The 8364-nt window shown below is 32.8% G+C and overlaps 1 long non-coding RNA gene across 2 annotated transcripts; it reads right to left on the reverse strand.

Moving 5' to 3' along the window:
• Positions 1-241: 241 nt before the first annotated feature.
• Positions 242-1421, reverse strand: LOC121173578 (uncharacterized). 2 transcript variants are annotated; one of them, XR_005888665.1, is made up of 4 exons: positions 1341-1384; positions 1147-1213; positions 680-988; positions 242-342 (listed from the first exon to the last, which is right to left on the reverse strand). It is a non-coding gene; the product is annotated as an uncharacterized lncRNA (long non-coding RNA). The 2 variants fall into 2 exon arrangements; XR_005888666.1 differs by having other exon boundaries at positions 680-1213; positions 1341-1421.
• Positions 1422-8364: the final 6943 nt, after the last annotated feature.

The raw sequence follows: 8364 nt of genomic DNA on the forward strand, positions 1-8364 counted from the left end.
GTAAAATGACTACCTGGATGCAAATTTCTACAAGAATTTAGATTAAGATCATTGAGTTGTGGGCAGTTTAAATACAAGGCCTGCATGTTAATTCAAAAAAGGAAATTCCAAATATTAGAAGCATGAGAAAAAACATGCTCAACAAACTTGTTTAGTCAAATAAAACTTACATCCAAGCAATATTAGAATTTCGTAAAATAAAATAAAAACAAAAACCGAACAACCAGAAATCCTTGAGAATTCTTCCAAATGTTCATCTGCCAAAGATTTGAAGCAACTTAACTCTTGTCCAACTAACTTTCGCAGGAAAGTCAGATTCCATTGGTCTGGCAGCTGGAAAGCCTGTAGTGAGAGACTTGTCTAATAAAGCTTTGACAATGTCAAGTGTTTCCTTTTAAATCAACTTGATGCAACTTTTTATTATATATTAATATGGAGTACATGTAAGAGCCACTAGGTTGGGCACATGCTGATCCTACATGGACTTCTCAACAAATCTAGGCTCTAGCTTGCAAAAACTCAGGACATGGAGGTACTTAATAATTTCATCTGTTAATGTTTAAACTCAAACAACAGGTTCTTATCTTGGATTGAAACAGAAGCTTCAGAAGCTAGACACTATCAACAGGTTTATTAAAAAGATCATTATAATGAAAACTCAAAAAATTCTATGCAGTACCACTTTTATTTGCCTTTTTCCTCTCTTTCCATGGTCTTCTAGATGTCCACTCCTTGAACACATCCACTTTTCCTTCCAACCCAGACTCACCTGCTCAATACTTGATTGAAAGAAAACATTTCAAAAGCAGGAAATATCAATAAATAAATGATATTAAATTTGCAGCATAACATTTTAGACTAGACCATTTCTACAACAACATAAACTTCAATTACATGATTTGTAGTCAGAACAAAATCCACTAGGAATAACTGAAAATGCTGATAAATTAAATTCAAAGTTGTTCTTTCAACTAAAAAAAACAACATCCTGCAAAAAATAAAAGAAAATGAAAAATCATCATTGAAACATAGTCATTTTATACGTTTTATTCCTGAAGTAAAGCAATCTAAATCTCACTCATTTGTTTTTCAACAATAAGAAGATAGAGAATACAAGCATGAGTGGGTAAAAAAAGAAATATGTACCAGGAGCAGCACACAGGTCGAGAACATGATCCCCAGGTATTTAAAGCCATAACTACAGCGCCAAAAGCTACATCAATTCGATATATCTGACACATGAAAAATCCATCAATACCTAAGTTTTAAATAAAATTTGTAGCAACCAAACTACTTGGTTAATCTATGAAAAGCCAAACTAATATTCCATGACCAGTTACCTTCCCTTCTCGGTATGCCCTAGAACCAGCAATTTGAACGTGAGGTGGAAGAAAGTAAAATCCCAGTAACCACTCTAATTTTTCGAGTTTGCATTTCACCTCTGCTTCAACCTCTTCAATACATGATTCGAAACCGAGTTTCAACCTTTGAAGGCTGAATAAGAAGAAAAATAAGTTTCAAATTAAAAGGCATGAAGTGAAACAAGGAGATTGAGAAAATGGTGAAAAATTGGAATTACAGAATGTATCGTGGGGTGGAATCAATAGCAGTATAAATGGAAGGGTCGAGCCCGTTGGTCTCAAGGAACTGAAGGAAAGCGTCCGGCAGTGGCGCCTTTGTCACGTGTTCTTCTTCCATGGAAAGCTCAAGTCAGGTTCGGTGGTAAGAAGGTGGAGAAAATGTAATGGGAAGAGGAGAGAAGAGGAACAGACGTGTGAGGAGAGAAGAGGAGCAGCTAATGAGTGGAGAGAGGAATAGACGCCGTGGAAAGAAGAGGAACAGACGCGTGGGGTTAAAAATTAAAATGGCCCGCATTCAAAGACGGTTTTGGGAAACCGCCTTTGAAATATTCGCAATATTTACGCAATTGCCATCGTTATACGTACTAAGACGTTTTTCTATGACCGTAGTAAATATGATGTCGTAAAAAAGGGTTTTTCCAGTAGTGACAGTTTTCCTCTCATGCTTATCGCTACTTTTCAAAAAGAACTGCATATCGTTATTGTCGCCATAGCCATAGCCATTGTTGTCACTATCGCCACTGTCATCGTGGCCAAATCAATTTGAAGTTGTTACCTCTCGTCACCACTGTCGTCGGTGTCAAGTTGATTTGCTTGTTCATTTTCAGTTGCCCCTAATTCAAGGCATTTTCATTCACATTCTCCTTCTTCATATCATGTTCATTCGCACACAGTTCCTTTTTATCGTGAAGGCTATGAATCATCAAGGCACTATAAAAACCCTTTTTTTCCTTATTTTTTTTCTTCATCGTATTCGCTCAATTCACTTTCATTCCTGAGGTTTCCTTATTGATTGCACACTTAATTAGGGATTAGGGTGCATTATCTTTTAATCACTTTTTCTAGTAATTTCCCGTTTAGATTGGACTTTTTTGTGGTATTTTGGTTCCATGATTTCCTAGCAATGCCAATTTGATGTTGTTCAGTCAATTGTTTATTTCATGATTTTGGTAGGTCTTTTGTAGCTGCCATCCTACTAGTGTGGGCATGACTATTGGAGAAGCAAAGAAATTGGACCATTTTGGTTGTTAGAATGTTCATCTGATGATGACATGAAGAAACCCAAACTAAATTTTTGGTATCACCAGGATCTGATGTCAAGGTGAGACTACCTGCATCTTGTCATAAACAATTTGAGTTGAGATGCACTTTTACTCGCGTTCCTTTTTAGTTTCCTTGATCATAATGAAGAGGCATTATTATTCTTAGGATAAAGGGGAAATGGGAACCCATCCGTTGTAGTATTTGAAGATTGGTGTAAAAAAGAAAGTTATTCCATGAAAAGGAAATGCCTTTAGAGTATCTAATCAGATTTGTATTATCATGTAAACAAACTTGCTTAGTTGAAAACTTTTTCCCGTGGTTTTCTTTTATCTAAAAGATTTAGGCATTTTTTTTAACATGAATTTTTCGCAAAGTGTGATTAGTTAAAGATTCAAGGATGTCAAATGGTTAAAAATTGAATTATGGATATTATGGCATAGACATTCTTCAGAGTTTCAAATGTGTTTTTAATATTTCCAGAGTCCTTGTGCTCAACATGGTCACTTTGTTTAAGTGGTTCTTTCACTAAGTTAATCTGTGTACTTTATTCTAATTTCCATTTTTTGAATTTTGTCTGTGCTCATTTCTAAATTGAGAACTCTATAAATTGTGAGCCAATCATTCTTTTGTTAACTACATTGATTAATTACATTGGTGAACTGGTTCTTTGTATTTTTTCCGTGTATGAGGGAGGGGTAGAGTAGATGTAGTTATTTTATATTTTTTCAAGACCATTCTACATCAGTGAGGCTGAGTTGATAGCCATGGTATGCTTATTTTTTTCCATACATTACTTAATAAGTAAACATGAGGTCTTTAAAGACTTTAAATCATGACTGATGCTTAAATGAGGACTATGCATATAAAATTTTATTATTTGTCTATCTGTGTGTCTATGTGAAAAAGAAAATATAGTTCTCATTGTAGTGACAAATGTCTTCATTTTCTTGTTGAAGTCTTTAAGCTTGACCTGTCAATTCTAGTCCTTTGATATTCTTTTGAATCTTTGATGCATCTTCTACACTTAGCACCACTCACTGAGGAAATAATTGAATCAAGTGAGAGATTATGGTAAAGCATTTTTGCCAATATAAGATGCTCTTCTCCTTAATTGTCATTGTTTCTAGTAAATGATAATACCATGTACCAAATTTACTAAAAATGTGGTGCTTACTATGTCCATTTCCACCCTACTTTGCTCTTCATTGATGTTGAAACAAATATGTGATATAAGACATGTTGAGCTATCCACAAATGGTGTTGTTTCTATAATTGTAGATGATTCTGTATGGTGCAATGTTTGGTTGTTTGTCTCCAATTCTTTCACTTTTTGCATTTCTGAGTTATAAGTCTCCATTTGTATAACCTAGGGATGAAGTTTTCTACTGTGCTCTGATAAAAAATTTCCACAACTTTACTTCTTCATATTAGATTTTAAATATAAAGTCGTGTCTATCTTTAGAGGCAAAATGTTGAAAGAGAAAAATTGATATTGTTGAATGATAAGGTAGATGGGCCTAGCAACACAAATGATATTGATAAGAAATCTAATCACTTATTGATGATGACAACTTATAAAAGATGGGATATTTTGACCGAGGTCAGTATGTATTTGCAATTTTTTTTTTATGAATCCCCTCAACTTCTTTTTATATCATTTTACCTTCATAGCTTGGTTTAGGCACATGCTATATTACTATTAGACAAGTGGCCTCAGATATCTTAAGAAGGGGGTGTTGAATTAAGATATCAAAGACTATTCCCCCAATTAAAATTTTAACTCTCTTTCTCAATTACTAATGCACCCTTAATATGAATTACTAAAAATAAAATTCAAAATAAAACTTCTTTAACGCAAAAGATAAATGACAATAAATAAAAGAAGTTTAAGGGAAGAGAGAATGCAAACTCAGTTTTATACTGGTTCGGCCACACCCTTGTGCCTGCATCCAGTCCCCAAGCAACCCGCTTGAGAGTTCTACTATCTTGTAAAATCCCTTTTACAATGACTGAACCATACAAGGACAAACCTTCCTTTGTGTTCAGATAACCTTACAACAAGAGACCCTTAGTCCCTTAACAAGTTCTCTTTTAATAAGAAGAGGAAGAAGAAGAATTCCCTCTTTTAAGAGAAAGATAATACAATGAAGATCACTCAATGATTCCTTATTGAATTTGCAAGTGTTTTTGGCCAAGGAATGTTTTTAAAGGATAAGACAATTTTGTTTTTGAGAGGATGAGACTCTTTGTGCATAAAAACTCTCTGAAATTTTCGTATCCCAAGTCACCTATATATAGCCCTTTGATGGCCATTCAAAAATATTTGAAAAGATGTGACTGTTGGAAGTTATTTTCAAAAATTCCTTCTGGTAATCGATTACAAGCCTTGTTTAATTGGTTACAGGCTTTAAAATTTGAATTCAAAATTCTACTAGCTGTTATAAATAGTTTCAACTGTTGGTAATCGATTACAAGCCTTGTGTAATCGATTACATGCTTTCAAAAATATTCAAAAGCATTTAAAAACATTTCAGAAAGCATTTTGGCCACTGGTAATCGATTACCAGAGAGTAAATACCATATTTTAAAATTTCAAACAAGCATCCTTTGGCCAAACCTTTGCATCATCAATTAGGGAATGCTTTCTTAGACTCTTAAGGAATAACTTCAACATTTATCTTGGATTTCTTGGAGTCTTGTCTTGGATCAAACATGAGAAGCGCGTTTCTTTGGCATCATCGAAACTTCATGATATATTTGCTTCTACAATTACTGTTAAGGACATACTTGGAACAAATGTTATTGCTTATCATGATTATGAAAAAGGCTTTAGTGGTGGATATGCTTAACAGTAAGTTGTATCAATATTACTATATGCATTTATCCATAGAAAGTGTCACATTTTTTATTTTATAGTATGGTGTCACATCTTTTTATCTACATCTCATAACTTCTACTTTTTTTCCTTTTGAAAGGGTAGTTGATCTACCTTAGCTATTCTTTCATCTGGTTTTTTTTTTATCTCATTGTTGATTGCAACTAATATTGAAATTATTACTTGTTTATTCCTTGTTTCCCTAGTTTTTCTTAGATTGTGACTTTTTATTCTTAATTATGAATATCTCTTTAATTTTGGAAATTCTTTATCTTTTTAGCATTTATATGTGTAGTATTAATTATTTGTTTTTATATTTTTTACTTCTTGTGGTTTATCATTTTTTTGGTTAAAAGACACCTTTTTCTTTTACAATGTCTAGCATTGACTTTAAATTCATCTTCAATATGTGCCTATTAAAGTATTAAAACCTGGATGAAAGTGCTAAAACAAATGTCTTCATCAACTATATCATGATATCTTCAAAGAAATTGCTAGAAGTAATATATTTATGGTATTTTGATGTCTAGCTTATTTGGATCTTCCAAGTACGAATAATATTAATTTATGTTAACCAAATACTAGAAGTCTTGTTAATTCAATCTCTTGCTTGTAAACTATATCCTGCATCAACCCTTTTCAGTAGTTAGTCTATTTGATATGTCAAGTAGATGAGGATAAAGTTTGTAAATAATATCCTACATCAAATTATAGTCATATTTTTTTTTAAAAAAAAATGTCTTTCTACATCGGTTGTGGTTTTAACCGATATAGAAAGTACCAATACTTATTTCAAATTATGTATCACTAGTCACTAATTGTTCTTAAATATTGTATGAGTCACTAGCAATTTTTGATTATCTGTCCTAAGCAAAATAATGTGGTGGTATTGTGTTTGTTACCCAACAAGAGGATCAACCAAGAAATAAAAACTATAGTTGGATCGTAAGATTTTTTCTCCTAAAACTTTTGTTTTTTCATGTTGATAACTCTAAAACCTAAAAGTTACTTAAACAATTACTAATTATATTTAGAGTTGATCTTTTTTTGTAGTATCAAATGCAACCTGGGTGTTATGAGTGTGCATATTATGTCATGGCACATATTTTCAAGATTGTTACTCACAATATTGTTACTGGATGGAGACATGTAATTAATGAACTTTTTCAACAAATTAAATTAACTATGTTTTTTGTTTTAGTTCACAAACTAATATTTTATCACATTTTTTGAAATTGTAGAACTTCGACAATTTGAGTCCAATGCTTGATGAGGATATGTCTAACATCTGACAACTTTGGGCAACTTTCTTTCTTAAACTTGGCAAATTTTAGACTTGTTTGTTTTTATATGTTAACATTGTATATGGTTGTGATGAACTTATTTGTGTTGTTTACATTATGTGAGGTTCAATGAGTAGTCCATGTTTAGAATATTGAAATACCTGAAACACACTAGAAGGAGGGTTGAATAGTGTGATGGATAAAAACTGTCTTTTGAAAACTTTTAAAGACTTTTCTCAAATAGATATCAATGGACGATAGGCTTTGTCTAAGGGGTTCAAAATCACTTTGTGTCTAATCACTAAAAGAGTGTTTACACAGTTAGTTCAAATACAATGAAACTTGTTAACTTAGCAAAGATAAGGTTCACTCAATTCACTCAAGTTTCTTTCGTCCAACTAACCTAACAATCTTACAACACTTTGTTCGTTTTGACTCAAATGATTCTTTTGCGATTCAACACATTAACATGAAAATTTTCAAGCTTTATATACATGATTTAGGGCATATACATCCAAAGGTGCAGTGCTATAGTTGAGATCTCATATTGACTATAGATATGATTAATATAATCCTTATAAAGCTTGGAGAGTTGTCACCTTACAAGTCCATTTTGTGAGGTTGAGTTAGGCTCCAAGGTCAAATTCTAAGACCTACTAGTGTCACTATTGATTTAGTATTTACAAAAATGTCATGGTCTATTTTTTTAGACTTTTAAGTTATAATCTTTATTGCCAATATCAGACTGATTTGAGCTGTATTTTTATTATCCTTTTGGTTGTTACATTTCTAGGTTGGACCCAATGGATGGTCTGAAGGAGAATGCAAAAGCAATGCTGAATGGTTTCCCTCTGCTTATGTAAGGAGACAGGAGATGATACCAGCCAGCAAGATAACAGAATAACTTCACACGACACCAACATTGGTCTTTTGATTAGGTGAGGCAAAAATTGTATATTATAATCTCGGAATAGATGCAGCATTTGAAAAGCCATAGCATGTGCTTGCCATTATTTTTGGGTGGTTCTATCATCTCATCTATGCAGTATGTTGTATATGTGAGTCATAATTGCAATAAGAAATAGCACTGGCAATTTGAATATGTAATTGATAAGTTTATTATTGCCATTTGCTTAGGCCCTTTGGTCAGGAACTTAGTTTTATGTTCTCCATATTCTATAGCATTGTTTGTAATTCTAAATGAAGATATGGCGAGAAACATTGTATTTAAGAAATCTTCCTATGCATCAATATGAAAGAAGTAATTTGTATCTATTATTTTTTTAGTTGCATGATGTCTTTCTAGTCTGGCTGAAATAAATTATGGCCTGTCATTGGATCCAAGGGATTTAAATGGTGTTAATAGATTATCTATCAAAACAAGATTCAGACCATAGATTAAATAAATTGGATTCCACCCCTCAAACACCAACCTTAACAACTTTCTTTTTTTTTTCTTTGCTGCATAACAATTCTGTTGCATGGTACAGCCTGTTGGCATAAATAAACGACAAAAGTACTGGCTTAAGGCATATCCACCTGCCTCCTCAGGTTAGCCCTAGTAGGTAATCTGTTTTTCAAT

Source organism: Glycine max, chromosome 15 (genome assembly GCF_000004515.6).
Source record: "Glycine max cultivar Williams 82 chromosome 15, Glycine_max_v4.0, whole genome shotgun sequence".
Taxonomy (NCBI): Eukaryota; Viridiplantae; Streptophyta; class Magnoliopsida; order Fabales; family Fabaceae; genus Glycine; species Glycine max.